The following is a 13,602-nucleotide window of genomic DNA, read 5'->3' on the forward strand; positions in this document are numbered from 1 at the left end:
GTCACCCAGGAGGTGACACAGGCTCAGCCATCAGGCCTCAGTCTGCACAGAGCTGAGTCGTTCAGGCTACCGGCCTCCCCATAGAGCCCTGGCAGCAGGTTATACGATGGGGTAGAAGCACCCGTCTGCACCGCCGCCTTAGAAACAAGCTGGGTGGACCTCCCAGGGGCTTGTGATGGGAGGCCCCCGAAGAGGTGTGAGGGAAGGTGCGACGGCCTCTATGGGTCAGCGTCAGGCTGAAATCCACCCAAAGCCCTGGCTGGTGGGACTCTGACCCCCCAACCCTCCAAGGCCTCTGCAGTTGCCCTCAGTCCTCGGGGACCCCTTTAGTCCACTTCACCCCATTTTATATTGCAGTCCTCAACCCGACACACACTCAGCCTTGGGATGTGGGTATAGTCAACCCCATTTCACCAACAAGGGAAACGGGCTTAGAGAGGTGAAGGGACTGGCAACCAGTAAGTGGTAGGGCGAGGGCTCACAGTCCCTGCAGGCTGCGGCAGCCCCAGGCATGCCTGGCTTGAACTCACGCTGGGGAGGCTTTTAACGGAAGTGTCCAGTCTCTGTCTATATGGGATCACGGGGCTCGGGGTACGCACACACACAGCCCAACTGCCCTTCTCTCTCCGGCTCTCAAACCTGCCCACGGTTGGCTCTTCAGCCAGGATGAGACAGCCTCTTGGCTCCTCCTGCCGCTCAGACCCACCGGGGGCCCCCTCGATGCCCACCCCGCTGGGCAGCACCCCCTCCCGGGCGCAGGCCCTGGCAGCTCAGACCATTTCCATTTTAAACCTCTGAGGAAGCCCTGAACAGTCGCCCACGGAGTCGGCACCAGCTGACAGGTGATGTTTGCACTTCTCCTCCTGGGGCTGGCAGGAAGAGATGCACTTGGCTTTCACTCCAGAAACCAAGACTTGAGCCCTGAGCGTGGCCGTCTTCCTCATGCCTGCTGGGCAGAGAGGGTCATGCCCCAGCCCACATCGCTCTGCTAGGGGCATCCTGCATCCTGCGGGGTTTGGTGTCCCCACACAGCCAGCCACCTCACCAACTCCTAAGCCACCTGGGGAGGGTGCCAAGAGGGGCAGGTCTCCATCCACCCTGAAAAGTGCAGGGGCCAGGGTGGGGCAAGGCTGGACCCAGCAGCCCCCAACCTCCCCCCAGCCTGGGCTTTATTTATTCACATCAGGGATCTGGCATGGGCTGCAGGGGCCTGGCACACCCCAGCTGGGCTTTTTCTCTTAAAATCACACACGCAGAGAGCCTCGCAGCCCTCAGGAGCCACCAGGAAGCCTGGGGCAGCTCCCTGATGTCGCTGCTCCACAACTTTCTCCTCCTGCGAGAGCTCTGATCAGCCACGGTTCCCTGCAGCTGGGCAACGACACTCCCCAGCCTTCCGCGAGGAGGGGCGTGTGCCTGGCCTCCGGCTTGGGCGGGGATGGGGGGGAAACCCGCTGCCCCGGCCTCCAGCCAGGCAGTCCCACCATTCCAGCGCCAGGTGCACCGCCCCGGCCCCCTGGCCGGCACACGGCTGACAGTCCACAGCGCGCAAGGAAAGGGAAGTTGGAGGCTGCTTATGGCCCCCTTGAAGTCGTTTTAAAAATAAAACCTCGCTCCAACCGTGACTCACGCGGTTGGTGGGGACCGGAGCGCCGCGCCTGGGCCGGCTGTCTGCCTCTCTCCATGTACCCCAAGCCCTCGGGTTCCTGGGTGCGAGGCTGGAGTCCGAACCAGCCAGCCCAACCTGGAGCCCCTCGCGGGCCGGGCCGCCTCCCTGGGGGCGCAGCGAGGGCTCGGACTGGGGCTCCGGCCGAGTCTCCGCCCTTTCCAGCCTCAGCTGGGGAGAGTGGAGCCGCCGGGCGCGCACCCCGCGCCTCCCGGTGGCGGTGCCACTGCCGCCGGCTCTCGGCTGTCGACTCGGGGGCCCCCCACCCCAGATCCTAAAGGCGGCGTGGCGCCCGCGGCGCTGGGGCACAGCGGAGCAGCCTGACCCCGCGGCGCCTCCGTGTACTCCCAGCCCCCGCTCCGCTGGCCCCGGCGCCCCGTCCCGCTCGAAGAGCCCCTGGCTCCCGCCCCGTGCAATCTTTCTTACCTGCGCTGCGGCCAGGAGGCGGGTCTCCTCGGGAAACTTTGCGGCGACGGCTGGAGCCTCAGGGGTTATTCCAAGGAGCGGGCAGGAACCGCAGCCGGAGGGCGCCCAGGGGGGGCCGAGAGAGGAGCCCCCGCCGCGCAGCGGAGCGCGGTGGCGGGCCCGGGGCGAGGGGTGCGCGGCGTCGCATCTGCCCGGCTCGGGCGCCCGGCGGAGCCGCTGGGGGGTGCGCGGGGGTGCGCCGGCGGCCGGGTGCGTGTGCCCGGATGGGTGCGCTCGGCGGGGCGAGGGCCGGCAGCAGTGCCTGCGCGAGCGGCGGCGGCGAGCAGGGCGCGGGGAACCAGGCTGGGCGGCCGCCTCTCCCCTCGCGGCGGCGGCGGCGGCGGCGGCAGCGGCGGGGGCCGTGCGTGCAGGCGCGGAGCGGCAGGGAGGGGAGGAGAAGGGGGAGGCAGCGGGCGCGGGGGGCGGGGAGGAGGCGACGGGGGCGGGGGCGCCGCGCTGCGCACTGGCCGGCGGGACCCGGAGCGGGAGGCTGCGCCGCCGCGCGGGGACTCGGGCCCAGCCCGGGAGAAACGGCATCCGCGTCCTCCTCCCCCTGCCCCCGGCGAAAATGTCTGGGGGGCGAGGGCAGGAGCTTAGGGAGCCGGCCCCCCTGGGGGTTGAGGGAGGAGGCTCCCAAAGCCAGCCTCTAGCTCAGGGGCGGGGGAGAGAGAAACGGGTTCTCGCTCACGCGCAGCCTCCCCTTACACCCCTCCTCTCTGCACCCACTCATTCATCCATTCTTGCAAGTATCCATTCATTCATTCATCTGTCCACCCATGCATTCATTCACTAACAGGTACCCACCGCCTACTCTGTGTGCCAAGGTAACCCTTTCCTCCCTGCCTGGCGCCCCTTCCCCATGCAGACCCCCTCACCTGCACTCGCTCTCTAAACACCCAGCCCTCCCTGTGCTGTGCCTCACCCAGCTGCCTCAGCCAGCAGTGCCCAGGTCACATCCCAACCCTGCCCCTCCCCTCACTAGCGGATTTTGACCTTGAGCAAGTTACTTAACCTCTCCAAGCCTCAGCATCTTCTGGTGAAAAATGGGAGCATTAACCAGCTACCCCAGAGGGTTGCCATGAGGGTTGAAGGAGACTTTGAATAGAAAGGTGGCTAGGGCAGTGCCTGGCACACATTAGGGAAATGTCTGCACCTGTTGTGTGGGGTCTGGGAGCGGGGGTTGGAGGGCTGCTCTGAGTTGAATCCCTGCCTCTACCTAGAACCCCCCCTTTCCTGGCCCCACTGCCTGCAGGTCCACACCCAGACTCCCCACAGTCTGGCTGGGACCCCTCTCCCCTCCCACCCACTGTCCCAACCCCAGGCCTGTGTCAGGCACTTCCAGGGGCCCAGCACACCCTACTCTTTGCTGTCCTACAAGGCCTGGCCAGACCACCTCTCCTCTGGGATGCCGTCCCAGATTCCCCCTGGAGGAAGGTCAAGTCAGGGATACCTGACGCCCCTCCTGTGATCTCCCCTCCCTCTTTCTCCAAGCCCAGGAGCAGGAGGCTTCTGCTGCCTTTGCCCTTCTTGCCTCTCCCTTCCCGTTTACCTCCTCTTGACTCCCTTTCTTCTTTCTCCGCTTTACCCAATTCACCAAACAGCTATTTGTTTCTCCCAATTTTTATTTATTGCCCAAATGGCATTATACCAACAATAAAGGAAAGGAAAATCACCCACAGTGCCACCGCCCTGTGGCGTCAACTGTCTTCGGTCCTCTGCACCCTTCCAGGCTTGTCCATGCACTGTCTGCTGTCATTTTTACAGAGCTGTGGTTTCCGGTCCACCTGCCCAGACTCCCGGATGAATGTGGGAGCCCTGGGGCTCCTTCATCTCTCCATCATGGCTCTTAGCCTGTTGCTCAGGAATTATGTGCGTGTCTTCCTCTTCTTCTAACTGAATCCCTTGAAGGAGGGAGACCCCTTCCATCACTGCTGCCCACATGCCAAGCACAGGGCTGGCACAGAGAAGCACTCAGTGCCGTGGAGTGGAATGGATGGTATGGATATAGCTCTATTTGACATGTTGCTCTTAGATATCAAAATATCATCTTCATAATTGTGGTTTTAATGGCTGCATGATATTCCCTCTGGCTGATGTACTGTAAACTCGCTCAGCCGTGCCTGGTGGCTGCATACTTACTGTCTCCTGAGTGCTTTTGGGGTACCAAAGACCAAAAGTGAATCGGGGCCTATTGGACCCCACCCTGACAAAGCTAGGAATCCAGCGGGGTGGGGATGGGCACCCAGACAGTTAAGGGCTTAGCAAGATCATGCAGAAACACCCATCAGTGCCACATGACCCCAGGACCCAGGGGCCAAGTCCACGGGGACGAGCAAGGACAGCTTCCCAAGGGAGGTGGCTCTTGAGCTGGGTCTTGGAGGGTCAGGGGTAATGTTCTGGGCAGACTCCAGAAGCTCATTCCCACTTGTTCACAGGAGCTGTGACATGAAAGATGCTGAGGTTTGGAGATGAGGAATTCTTGGTCAGAGTTGGGGAGGGGGATCAGGGGGCCGTGGTGATGATGAGGTGATGTCAGCCAAGCCAGGTGTGCAGGGCCTTGAACAAGCCTGGGGAGTCTGGCCTTTATCCTGGAAGGAGTAGGGGGCCAGGGAGGCAGTGTAAGTACAGCCTGTAGGTACAGCCTGAGCACCATCCGCTATGACACTCAGAATGATCGCCTGTTCATTCAACACTTGCTGAGCCCCCATGTGCACTAGTCCGCAGTGACGGTGGTGGGGCCCTGGGCCAGGAGGTCTGAGCTAGTCTTCGAGCTGGGCACTCGTGGAGATGCTCTCAGCCTGAGGCAGCAAAGTCACCTGGGGACCATTTGTGGCTTCAACCTTGGGCTTGACAAGCCCCAGCTCTCCTACTCCCTGGGCGCAGTAACCCAAAAAGTGTCCAGAAACTAGGTGCGGCGGGCCCTACCACTGCGCAGCCAAGGTCACCCCAGCTCTGCCCGCAGCATCCCTGCCTCCCCACCACCCGCCTACCCTCGCAGCAGTCTCCAGATCTGGATTCTGTTCACCAATGCCCCACTTACCCTCTGCTGAGCCCAGGCACTAGCTTAGCCTCAGTGCCCCTCAGTTTCCTAATCTTAATGGGGCTATCACGACCTCTTAGGGCTAAGGTGACAAGAGAAAGTGCTTTGTATACTGTGAAGTGCTGTGACAACACTACTCACCATTATTAAACTGTTGTCAACCAAGGTTGTGCCCTTGGCCCTGCTTGGGCCTATTCTGAGCTGGAAGCAGGGGAACCTTATGTCTGCCCTCCAAGATCCCCAGGGTCTTCTGGGTCTGGGGGCACCTCAGTCACTGAATACCTGGCCTGCCTGGCTCCCCAACTGTGACTCCCGGTGATGCCTGGTGCACCCAGCGATGGTTCCATCAACCATGGACATGTGGCCGGTGGGCAGGTTGGCTGTGCACACCTGGCCGGGCACACAGCCCTCACCAGAAAGCCCTGGCAGCTTTTCTGATCCAAGTCATAAAGCCACCACATTCCCCCACCCCCTTCTGCACTAAATCTTTCCATCTTGCACAGCACAGAGGCTTGTGGCTCCTCCCCAAAAGCACAGGATCAGGGTACAGGAGCAGCTGGGTGGGCCCCGGCGCAGAATATCAGGGAGAGCAGGGAGTAAGGTCCCCAGCCCAAGAGGACATCCCACAGAGGGCACTCCAGAGAGTGGGCATGGCAGGGACAAAGCCAGGCAGGAAGAAGCCAACAACCCCTGAGGATGAATGCTAGGAGCAGGTGGAACCAAGGAGGGGTCGGCCTGGGCAGCTGGCCTGGGGAAGCTGCTGGCCAGGGAGGAGCACATCTGCTCCACGTGCCTGCCTCAGTTCTCCCTGCCACTTGCCTGGGCACATTCCTGCCCTAGGCGCTGAAATAAGGGTCCCACTTCCCTGTACTCTGCGCCCTCTCGGGCCCAGCCAACTCCCACTCAGTCCTCAGTCCAGGGCTTGACCTCCAGAGGCCGCCCGTAACCCCATCTTCCCTAGTGAGGTTGCTTTGTTCTCTGCTCCCTCAGCTTCTCCTTGCTTCGCTCAGTCTGTGATTGCATGTGACTTGTGTGACGACATTTTTCATCTACTGGACAACACTTTAACATCTCTGAGATCAGGGTGTGGCTGGCGGCTCGTTTTCTTCCTCTGTCGTACAGGAAACAGTGGCAAAGACTTCGAAATGACAGAGCCTGTGTTCAGTGACGTGTTTTGTTGGCATCCATCTCTCCCAACAGACTTAAGGTGAACACCTTAAGGGCACAGCCAGGGCCTCTGTGGTCCCTGCATGTCCCCAACACCTGCCATAGGACCTGGTGTGTGGCAACAGCAGTCCGATATTGCTGAGTGTCACACTGAAACAGCCCTGCCAGCCAATGGTGACAGCTACTCCAAACTGGGACCTACCCCAGGATGATGGTCCCAGGGGCTCGAGCCGGTCAGGCACACTTGCTGCTGGGCAATGGCAGGGTGGGGTCTGGGTGTGTGTATGAGCGAGGGGTGATGGGGGGTGAAGCGGGAGAGACCAGGACGGACAGGTACAATTTGAAGCCCCTGGGTGGGGGGAGAAAGACGGCAGAGACGTCTGAACCGGGCCTGGGCAGAGGCAAGACTGTGCCACCCTAGGCCAGGGTGCCACACCAGCCCATCCTCCCTGGCCCTGGCAGGACGGAGGCTGCTGCCCAAGCTCATCTCTGATGGGCTTTCCTCTCCCTTGGGAGCTTCCTCTTCTCCCCACAAATGACATCACTGTCCCCCCGTCCCCCTTCCCCTCCCCCCTGTCTCTGCCAGACACACCCAGGGCTGCCTCTCACTCCCTCCCTCCCTTACCCACTCACTCCCCAACCATTATTCCCAGCAGAGGTAATGCTTTTTATGGTGATTTAAGCATTTCTTGACTCTGGCTATCACTCACCTGTTACACATCCCAAGTTCAGGAAGGGAGACATGAATTGTGTCCTGAAGGACAGTCCATGTGGAGGGACACGAAAGTGCCAAGGCACAGAGGGGTGGCTGGTGAGCAGCTCCTGGTCAGAGCGTTGTGGAGAGGGGAAGCAGGTGAGTCCAGAAATGCAGGCCTGATCAGGAAGGAAGTGGGAGAGGGCACACGCCCAAGATACTGGGGGGCCAGAGGGCGAGGTTCCCATGACTGCCTGAGGCGGGAGAAGGGGAAGGCAGGGTCACAGATGGTGGAGTTGGAAGACTGGAACCTCAGACCTCTGTTGGGGCCCAGCCTCCAGGGACACCCCCCCACCCCATCACTGTGCCTCTTCTGACCCCCTGCTGACCTTGTTTTCAGGGGCGCAGAACTCTGTATTCCTCCTTACCTTCCCCCTTCTCCCACCCCTGCCCCAGGCCAAGTTGACCACCTCGGATTGTCACCACCAAGGGACTCCTGAGGCCCTGAGCAGGCCACCTCCCTGGTGACTCAGACAGCTCCTGGCCCTTTCCCGTTGGGTTTTCTCTGTCCCCCCCCAACAGGCTCCAATACCTCAGGGCAGCTGAAGCCACTAAAGATAGTGGGGGCAGGGGGCAGTGGGAGCCTACAGGTGGGGTAGCCTGAGCCCAGGGTCTTCCTCCCCAAGTCCTGACGGCACAGAGCTGTGGTCCAGGGCTGAGGTTGGGTGGGGTCACTAGGCTCCCCACCTGCTGGGCACAGGTGCAGCCAGGCCTGGCAGGTTCTGAGCTAAGTACACTGCTGAGAGGAGGCACAGAGGAGGGGGCGGGGGGAGAAGGGCAGGGCGCCAGTGATGGGGGGATGGGGTTGCCCAGCAACCACTATGCTGCCGAGGACGGATTCTTAAAGAGCTGAGCAGAAAGGCTGGGCCTTGGAGGGGCCGAGGCACAGGCTCGCATACCAATGCCAGCTTCCTCCTCCTCCTCATCCCTCCTCAGACTGGAGCCCCAGCTGGGAGGTCAGGCAGACAGAGAGGAGGGGCCCCCAACCGGGGGACCTGAGGCAGTCGGCAAAGGAACAACACCCAACACGGGGGTCCTATCTTGTCCCCCACAGGACACAGCTAGGGAGGGGGTAAGATGACCTCCCTGCCGCCTCCAGGGCAGGCGCTGTCCTGGGTTCCCAGACGCCCAGGGACAGGAGGGAGCTGGGACTCCTTACCCCCACCCTACCTGGCCTTCCCAATGGTACCCCCGGAACCCTTACTGAGGGAGCACTCGTTTTAGAGCCAGATGAAACTGCCTCTTCCTAACTGAATGACCTTGAGCAAGCAACCCCCCCCGCCCCCCATCACAAGCCTTTTGTCCTGAGAGTCCCGGGCAGGTGCAGGAGCCATCAGTCATCAGCTGCCCAGGGGAGGCTGGCCAGACAAGGCTGTGTCTGGTGGGCAGAGTTTCCGAGGAAGTCCTTCCTGGTGTCTAACTTAAATTCTCTGTTCAGCAAGTGGGTGCCGCCTTCCTTCTGTTCTTATTGAGAAGAAGGTAAAGTCTGTTTGGTCTCCGTTCAACACCTCATGTTCCAAAAGCAGTAAGGGTGAGGATTCAGTTGTGTGGTCTTCCAGTTCCTTTCCTTCTAGGGCCACAATTTCCCATCTGTACATGGGGGGCTGGACTAGGTCAAGAATGCGTCTCGGAGGTCCAGGGAGGAGCCTCTGGAGTTCTGCCACCCTCTCTGAAATCAGGGGGAGCGCTCCCTCCCAGCTCCCTGCAGTGGTGGAAGGTGCTGGGGGCAGGAGGGAGGGGGCTCACACACAAAGTGCCCCTTCCATTGACCTAACTGAGCCACGTTTGGAAGCTGATCCCATCCCGTCTCCCAGTCCTCTAATTGATCCCTGTGGGTTCAGCGTTGCCTCTTTTCCTGGCCCTCTGTCAACCCATGCTCTGCCAACACCATCCTCCAGCCTCCACCCCCAGGTCCCCCCCAGTCTGCTCCCCCTCAGCTCTTTCTAAAGCTGAGGAGGGTCTTCATAAAGTGCAAGCCTGACTCTGCTGCTCCCCTGCTCCAACACCTGCCATGGCTCCCATGGCTGTGCTAGAAGGCTCCAGGGCGTGGCTGCTCCTTACCCTCCATTCAGCCACACTCCCCTCTGCGGAGCCCCTCCCCCACAGCTCACCCTCCCTGACACACATAGCTCATTCACCCCTCCAGACATTGCCATCAGACTGGGCAGAATCAACGTCTGTTGAAGGAGTGAGTGGCACTAAGAGCATTTCTTCAGTGCTGAGCCTATGCTGACCTCTAGGTACAGGGATGACCAAAGCAGACTAGACCCTCTCCCACAAGCTGCCATGCTAGTAATACACCAGCAAACCAATCTGGGGACAAGACCATTACAGGACCATGTGGGCTCCCAAGGAAATAAATAGGGTGTTGAGAGGAGCAGGGCGAGAGGCGCTTTAGCTGGGTGGTCAGGGAAGGCCTCTCAGAGGAGGTGACATTTTCATTGAGACCTGAAGGATGAGAAGGAGCCAGTTTGGAAAGAACTGAAAGAAGAGTATGCTAGGCAGAGGGAGCGGTGTGTGCAAAGGCCCTGGGGCATGAAAGAGCCGGACTTATTAGAAGAAGAGAAAGGAGGCCAAGAAATTGGGGGGAGCACAATGTGGGAGGCAGCCAGGCATTCGTGGAGGGAAATATGGATTTTATTCTAAGTGTAATCGGAAGCTATTTGAGAGTTTAAGCAGGGAAGTGACATGATTTAATTTATATTTTAAAACGATCATCTGAACAACCACTTTGGAGAGCAATTTGGCAATAACTAGTAAAGTTAAAGATGTGCATATACCACAGTCCAGCAGTCCCGCTTCCAGGCGTACACCCGAGAAATTCCGGCACGTCTGTGCACAGGGCGTGTGCAAGATGCGGCCACAGCTGTTTGCAAGAGACACAATTGGGCACACTTGATTATTGGTCAGTGAGACGATGGGAGGATGAGTGGGGGTAGTGTCCCCGCCTGGGACATTATACCGCACTGCAAACATCCTGACAAGAGCAGCACGGGCCTGCCTGGGCCAGTCTCCCCAGCATCGCAGGGAACGGCGGCAGCCAATCCCAGGAGCTCCACTTTACATAAAACGGAGACACGCAGAACTAGGTACTACCCTCCCGCTGAGGGGTATACACAGTAAAAGTCTAAGGAAAACACATGCTGAATGCAGGGTGGCTGGTTCCTCTGGCGGCAGAGGGGAGTCTTCAAGTCTTCTATGATGGTGTATTTACTGCGCTGGTTGTGGGTGAAGGGGCCATGTGTGTGCATGTGCCTGCTTGTATGTGCATGAAGTCAGTAGAAAAGGAGCCCCTCTTGCTGGAGTGGAGGGTGAGGGGCAGTGGACGAGTGGCCCAGGAGGGAGGAGACAGTGGGTGAGCCTTGTGGGGGAGTCAGAAGTAGGCGCCCAGCCTCTCTGGCTGTTCAGAGCTGGCAGTCTTTCCTCCTTCAAATCCATGGTTTGTCTTCTGTTCAAGGTTTTCTCCTCTCAGGAAGAAAACTGAAGCTCAGAGAGGACACGGGGATGCTTGGGGTCACCCAGCGAGCTAGGGGCAGAAGAACCTGTGACCCATCCTTGGGGGAGGTTGGGCCTGTCCAGCTGGGGCTGAGCAGAGGGGTCCAGGCTGCCTTCAGGACCCGCCCACACTGACTCTGAGCAGTGGACAGGGGCCTTTTCCAGGCCCCTCCCCCAGGACATCCCCCCAGCCATCCGCTCTCCCAACTGCCAGGGCTCCCTGGGCCCCAGCCCCTCATTCCTGCTTGGATGGAGACTGCACCCGGCTGGCTGGGGCCCAAGCCATCTCCTGGTAATTGGGTTTCAGGGATGCTCATGCTCATGGTTATGCTAATGGTGGGACACTGAGCGACTGTCCCCTGGCTCCTGGGGGAGGGGAGGCCCAGGCAGCCAGGGTCCCACAGCGCGATAGCACTCAGGGTCCCTTGGAAATCAGACTGCCTGATTCAAACCCTGCTCCCCCACTTCCCAGCTGCATGACCTTGGGCAAGTCACTCAACCTCTCTGAACCTCTATGTCCTCATCTGTAAAGTGGGAAACATAATATTACCCTCTCATTAGGCTCTCGGGGGAGAGAAAAAGGAAATGAAAGAATCCACCAGCAAGACTTGGCCCAATGCCTAGCACAAAGAAATTGCTCGATAAATGCGTTATTAACTATTTTATGTTTAAAGTCTAAAAGGTCCTATAGGAAAATGTGGACAGGGGCTAGCCGAATCTGAGTGATGAGCTAATGGGTGACTCACTTTTCTTTTGCTTTTTGTTTATGTATATTATCCAATTTGGGGCGATGCATATGAATTTCTTGCATAGCAAATTACCAATACGTGGAAGGTGTCTGGGGACAACAGGGCTTGGAGAGTGGGTATTAAGGGGGATTGGGGGTCCAGCTTGGGGGTGGACTCTCCAGAGGAAGCGCCCAAGGAACCCAGGCAGGAGGGGACAAAGGAGAGGCCCAGGCCAGCAGGAGTCACAGATAAGTCACCAGCTTTGAGCTTAAATGGCTGACTGTGCTGCTTTTCTAGGGAGAGGCCTGGGGGTGGGATGCCCGTGGTGGACCAGCGTAGGGGCTGCAGAGCCGGATGGACTTGGGTGAATGGGCAGTGGGGAGCTAGAAGGTGTGAGGTAGGGATGAGGAAGGCCGATCCGAGGTTCAGGGCAGGCAGAGGAAGGCGGGCCTAGCACAGGGCCAGTGGGAGATGGGGGTTCTAGAAGTGGGGGCCCAGCTGGGTACAACTCCCAACAGATTCGAGGAATTGCGGGCCTCCACTCAGAGAAGAGGGAGTGAGGGGCTCAGTCCTGGAGGCAAACAAGCCAAGTCTGGCTGAGCAGGATGCTTCATGGTCCAGGTTCCCAAGTCAGACCAGCAGGATTCAAATCCTATCTACACCATCCTCACCTGTGTGGCTTTGGCCAGACACTTACCTGAGCCTCAATTTCCCCATCTATAAAATGGAGCTGCACATCCCGCAAGGTCTCCATGGCTCTCCCTAGGAAGCTGGGGAACAAACCTTGATGAGAAGCTGCTGTCATTATTATCATTGTTATTAATCCAACCTGTCAGCAGGCTGATCTCACCCTTCTCTCTGGCTGACCAGGGACACCTGAGGACCCAAGCTTCTACGCCCATTGCCACCATGATGCTCTGTGAGGCCATAACAGTTTACAGGCATTTTAAATTTTATCATCTATGCCCACAAGGGCCTCAGTTAACTGACCTGCCCACCCCACAGATGAGAAGACCGAGGCCCCAGGGAATGGAGCAACTGGCTCAAGTTCACAGCTGGGGGTTTCAGGACCAGGCCTTGCAAAACACAGGACGTTGGCTCCTCTCCCTAAGGGCTGTGGCCTTGGGCAAGTAGCTTGGCCTCACTGGGCCTCAGTTTTCCCATCTGTAAATAGGGCAGGAAGGAGTGTGTGGACACACGTATGCACATGTCCACATGGCCAGCAGAGGTCCCGTGTGGGTGTCAGCCTGCAGTTGGTGCCGATAAATGTGAGACCCCTTTCCCCCATGAGCGCCTCCAAGCCTGGGGACTGTCCAGTAAGCCTCACACTTTCACAGGCAGCCCCACCTCAGAGGACAGTGACCTTGGCCTAGAGGGACAGCTTATCAAACATGGCAACTGCTTGTAGCTTCAGATGCTTTTGAAGTCTCTTGTTTTATCTTCAAAAACTCAGCACATTTTATATTTTATTTCATCGGTGGGGTGTTTCTCATCTAAAACATTTTAAATGACTCACCCTCAGTAACAGACACCAACCGTTGGCCTGTGGGAAGTGGGGGAGGCAACTTCGCTGATGTCCCAAGAACAAAGCCCACTCCCCTAAACCTGCCAATGGGGCAACCATCATCACCTCATAGGTACCAGGCTCTGTGGCACGCTCTGGGTACAGGTGAGCTGTGGTGGCCCAGCCAGAGGTAGGCAGGCCAAGCTGCAATGGACCAGTAGGGGCTGTGACAGGGATGCACGGGCATTGGGGGTGTGCCAAGGAGGCTCCCACTCCCTCATGGAGGTCTGGGAAGGGATCGCCTGGACAGTGCGATAGCAGGTCCCTCTCCTGTCCCCATTGCCCTGTGACCTTCTCTTCTACTTCCCTTCCCGACTCTCTCTGCTTCAGCCACACAGCCTCCCATGCCTCAAACTAGGCTGGCTCCTGCCTCAGGGCCTTTGCACAGGCTGGCCCCTGCCTCAGGCCCTTTGCACAGGCTGGCCCCTGCCAGGATGTGCTCTTCACAGCTGGCTCCCTCTGTTCAGCAGGTCGTGACTCCTAGATCAATCCCCACCCAACTGTCTGCCACTCTCTCTTCCCTTTTGTTCCCTTCACAACCTCTGGTGCTGACTGTAATTTTTGTTTAAGCTTATTCTCGTTCTAGTGTTTCTCAACCCCTGCTAGATGATGAACTCTGTGCCTGCAGGGCCTTGCCCATTGGTGTCCCAGAGCCTGGCACATAGTAGGGGCTGCATGCATATTTGTCAAATGACAAAAAGCTGAGATCTAGCCTCACAAGGGAGG

General features: G+C 58.9%; 2 protein-coding genes across 4 annotated transcripts in view; one reads left to right on the forward strand and one right to left on the reverse strand.

The window, feature by feature from the left end:
- Positions 1–2,283, reverse strand: part of FLRT1 (fibronectin leucine rich transmembrane protein 1) — a 73,380-nt gene extending 71,097 nt beyond the window's left edge. Inside the window, exon 1 of the mRNA XM_033119531.1 lies at positions 2,090–2,283. The gene's annotated coding sequence lies outside the window, so the exon portion shown is untranslated. The remainder of the gene's footprint in view (positions 1–2,089) is intronic.
- Positions 1–13,602, forward strand: part of MACROD1 (mono-ADP ribosylhydrolase 1) — a 142,140-nt gene that overhangs the window by 108,478 nt on the left and 20,060 nt on the right. The gene's annotated exons all lie outside the window — the stretch shown is intronic.

Source organism: Rhinolophus ferrumequinum, chromosome 11 (assembly GCF_004115265.2).
Source record: "Rhinolophus ferrumequinum isolate MPI-CBG mRhiFer1 chromosome 11, mRhiFer1_v1.p, whole genome shotgun sequence".
Classification (NCBI taxonomy): domain Eukaryota; kingdom Metazoa; phylum Chordata; class Mammalia; order Chiroptera; family Rhinolophidae; genus Rhinolophus; species Rhinolophus ferrumequinum.